Source organism: Chrysochloris asiatica, unplaced genomic scaffold, assembly GCF_000296735.1.
Source record: "Chrysochloris asiatica unplaced genomic scaffold, ChrAsi1.0 scaffold00053, whole genome shotgun sequence".
Taxonomy (NCBI): domain Eukaryota; kingdom Metazoa; phylum Chordata; class Mammalia; order Afrosoricida; family Chrysochloridae; genus Chrysochloris; species Chrysochloris asiatica.
The window spans coordinates 7549880-7554417 of NW_006408571.1; the positions used below are offsets into that span (position 1 = coordinate 7549880).

At 45.2% G+C, this 4538-nt stretch overlaps 1 pseudogene; it reads right to left on the reverse strand.

The window, feature by feature from the left end:
* Nucleotides 1-211: 211 nt before the first annotated feature.
* On the reverse strand, nucleotides 212-2109 carry LOC102810596 (annotated as a pseudogene).
* Between the last annotated feature and the right edge of the window lie 2429 nt (nucleotides 2110-4538).

Genomic DNA, 4538 nt, shown 5'->3' on the forward strand with positions numbered 1-4538 from the left:
CACACCTGAATTTGTGGGAGGAAAAAAATAATTTATATAGCAACCCCCATCTGTAAGGATGCTGTAGTTCTTCCCCCGGCCCCCAGTGCTGTGAGGCACCTTAAAAAACACACACCAGTTAGTTGAATGAAGACAAAAACGGAGGGGCTAACCTGTGAGGCCCCAGGTGCTGGAGGGAGTAAAAGGGGCACCAGTCCGGAGGGAGGGGGGCCTATGAGGAGGCCTTGAGGCGGTTGGTGGAAGAACACATACTCACCAGCTTGTCCACCATGGCGCGGGGTGTACCGGAGCCGGCTGGCCAGCTCCTTAGAGCAGCCGTGCTCCACGAGAGAGGAGACTCAAGCGGTATGTCCGGAAGTCCCTCTTCTCGTTGATGTAGGTCACAGCCACCATCAGAGGGCACAGGATGAATTTGGTATGGTCCTGGAAGAAGTTATTAATGTATATAAAATGAAAGACAGGATAGGTTAAAATTCAATACAGTTTTTTTGTACAACTCACGTGGTAGGATTTGAGATCTGCACACAGCCATTGCTGAGGTGCAGGATGATGGCACTGCGGGTGCGGAACCAGGTAGTAGGTAAGGTAGCCGGGCTAGCTCATCCCCTTCCCGCGGCGTGATATTGGAACCAGCCTTTAGCAAGTGTTCACTCATGTAATTCCGGAAATACTTGAGAAGTGTCATCTTCTTCATCAAGGAGGTAGGGTGGAAAATGACGGACAGGTAGGACTCTGCGCCATCGCGCTAGATGCACTGCAGACTCTCGGCGTCATTGTAGAGGATGAGGCGTGTGGAGTCATTGAAGAGCACCCCGACGCTGTTGTCACACAGCTGATACCCAAGGCCGTACTTGTCTGAATAGTCCACCCACTTGCTGATCCAGAAGATAGGGATGCAGGCGGGGTCCTCGGCCTCCTCTTGCCTTGCCAGCCTCCTCTCTGAGGGTTTGGTGGCATTGACGCTGTGTAGCTGCTGCAGCATGTCACTGAGGTGACAGTCGACTGCCTCACCTGTCTCCTGAACCCCTGGTTCTTCTTTCGCCTGGGGACACTTGGGCACTTGGGTGTTCTCCATGCCTTTATTGAGGACTGTGAAAGGCTTCCGATGGCTGGAGTCCAGGGTGCTGGGAGCAATTGAAAACCTCGATGGAATGGTGAGGCAGGTGATGGGAAGACCGGCAGGGATGTAGCCGGACGGGAAGAACTCATCGTGGAGCAGCTCGTTAATGGTTGCGCGGGCAGTGGGGTCGGTCTGCAGCATTTTCTGAATGAGGGAGGCAGCCGTGGAGTTGATGTGCTTGGGTATACTGTATTCATTCTTCTTGATCCGTAGGTAGGTTTTTTTTAGGCATGAAGTCTCAAAAGGTGGCTTGCCCACTAACAAAGTGTACATGATGCACCCAATGGACCACACGTCCACCTCGAAACTGTGGCCTTTCTTGCTCAGCATCTCAGGAGCAATGTAATTAGAGGTTCCGCAAAGGGTCTTCCTCCGCTCCCCATCATATTCAACTTTGGTGGCCTGTCCAAAATCCCCTATTTTCTCCTCCAGATCTTCGTTCAGAAAGAGGTTGCCCAGTTTGAGGTCCTGGTGAATGACCCGGTTTTGGTGCAGGTACTCGCAGCCCAGGACGATCTGCCGCAGGTAGTAGTGGGCCTCAGGTTCGGTCAGTGCTTTCCTCCTCTTGTGCAGCCCCACAAGGGACCTCCCATGGCAGAGTGCCAACACCACGAGCAGGAAGTCGTTGTCCTCTAAGAAGCCATGGAAGCCGACGACGTGCTGGTAGGCTAGACTGCGGTGGATTGATCTTTCCATGGATATCTTTTACTTCTGGTGCGGCTTCAGCAACAGAGATTTTGGGACGATCTTGCCCGCGAACACCTCCTTAGTGTCTGCATCAGAGAGCTCAAAACATTTGGCAAAGCCTCCCTTGCCTAGGAATCCACCGCGTACATAACGTCGCAGCTGCGTGGGTCCACTAGGAACTCCGGGATCTCTTTCGCCCGCAGGGCAGCAGCCGTCGCCCTGGGAACCTTCCTGGCGGCCCTAGTCTTCCCAGTCTCGGCTGGTACCCGTGACAGCTTCCCTGCTGTCGCCGCCCCACTCATTTCTCTCCAAGTTGTTCTGCGGATTTAGCTGGAGTCCGAACTGACGCCCAGCAACGCTCTCTTCCTCTCTATGTATTTTTAGTGATTCATACTTTTCTCATACTTTGGACATGTTGTCAGGAGGGACTAGTCATTGGAAAAGGATATCATGTTTTGTAAGGTGGAGGGTCAGAGAAAAACAGGAAGACCCTCAGCAAGATGGGTTGGCAAAGTGGCAGCATCAATGGGCTCAAGCGTGACAACAATTGTGAGGTTGGCCCAGGACCGGGCAGTGTTTTGTTCTGTTGTGCATAGGATCGCCATGAGTTGGTACTGACTCGATGGCACCTAACAACAATAACAACAACAATTTTTAGTGACTAATAAAATACCTTTTACTATAATGAAATGCTTAAGGTCTGGAATTAGAAAATCAAAAGAAAGTACATGCTCAGTATTTTTCAAGCAGGAAAAAAATTCACGCTTCGAATTTCAATATTGAAGGTTTCTATATGCAAAACAAAGTCCTGGTATGACACTGCAAGATAAGCACTGGACTAGTAACCTTAAGGTCAGCAGTTAAAGCCCACCAGCCGCTCCTCAGAAACCTTATACAGAGTCCCTATGAGTTGGAATTGACTCAAAGCATTTGACATCAACAACAATATGCAAAATATTGAATGACATAGGAAGCATTAAAAGAAGAAAGAAGGAATACATGCACTCAGTGTACCAAAAAGAATTGGTCAACATCAGACCTTTCCAGGAGATATCATATGATTAAAAACTGATGCTATTGAAAAGAGAAAACTAAACTCCACTGAAAATATTGGGGAAAAACAAAGCTACAGGAATTGATGGAATATCAATTAAAATGTTTTAACAAAAGGATGAAGTACAGGATGTAATTACACATCTATGCCAAGAAACCTGGAAGACAGCTACCTAATCAAGTGACTGGAAGAGATTCATAGTCATGCCCATTGCAAAGAAAAGTGATCCACCAGAACATGGAAATTATCAAAGAATATAATTCATATGATATGTAAGTGAACATTTTTCTGAACATAATTTAAGAATGGTCACAACAGCAGGTAGCTAGGAAATTTCCAGAAAATCAAACTAGGCTCAGAAGAGGATGATGAATGAGAGTTACTATTACTAGTAACAGATGGATCTTGACTGAAAGCCAAAAATACCATAAAAATGTTTAGCTTCATTTTATTTACTATGCAAAGACATCCAATTGTGTAGATCATAACAAATTATGGATAACAGCAAACAATGGGAATTCTAAAACACGTAATGTTCTTATGTGGAATATGTATAGAGACAGTTATTCTAAAGCAGAAAGGTATACATCAGGTTATACATTTTCACCATATGTATTCAATCTGTAGGTTAAGCAAATAATCCAAGAAGCTGGGCTATATAAATAGGAACTGCATGAGGATGGAGGATGATTCATTTAACAATCTGAGTCCTGGTGTGGCACTGTGGGTTAATGCGCTAGACTGCAAAGTCAGCTTGAACTGCAAGCTTGGTGGTTCAAGCTCACCAGTCGCTCCTTGGAAACCCTCTAGAGGGTTGTTATGGGTCGGAACCGACTCAATGGCACATAACAACAACAATATACAGATGGCATGAAGTTGTTTGCTGCAAGTAAAGAGGACTTGAAGATCAAAGTCTGCAAACTTTAGTAATGGATTATACCTCAATATAAAGAAAACAAAAATCCTCACAACTGGACACATCATGATAAATGAAGAAAATTTTCAAGTTGTTCAGTAATTAATTTTGCTTAGATCCACAATGAATGCTTATGGAAGTTGCTGTCAAGAAATCAAATAATTTACTGCATTAGGAAAACATGCTGCAAAAAATCTCTTCAGAATAGTAAAAAGCAAAGGTGTCACTTTGAGAACATAGGTGCACCAACCAACGCCATGGTATTTTAATCACCTCATATGCATGCAAAAGTAGAAACTGAATAAAGAAAACTAAAGAACTAATACTTTTGAGCTGCTGGTGAAGCATTATTGAATATACTATAGATAGCCAGGAGAATGAATAAATCTGTCTTGAAAGACGTATAACCAGAATGCTTCTCAGAAGGGAGGATGGCAAGATTGTTTTCTCATATATGTCAGACATATTATCAGGAGAGATCTGTCCCTGGAGAAGGGCATCAGGCTTGCTTGGTAAAGTAAAAGGACAGTGAAAAATAGGAAGAAAAATCAATGAGGTGGAATGACATGGTGGCTGCAGCAATGGGCTAAATCATCACAAAGATCTTGAGGACAGCACAGGACTGGGCAGTGTTTCTGTTGTACGTGGAATCGCTATGAGTCAAAACTGACTGGTCATTGCTTGAGCACAACAATCGAATACCCGCTACAGTGTAAAATTCCTCTCTACATTAGTACTGGAAGGAAGGAAGGAAGGAGGGA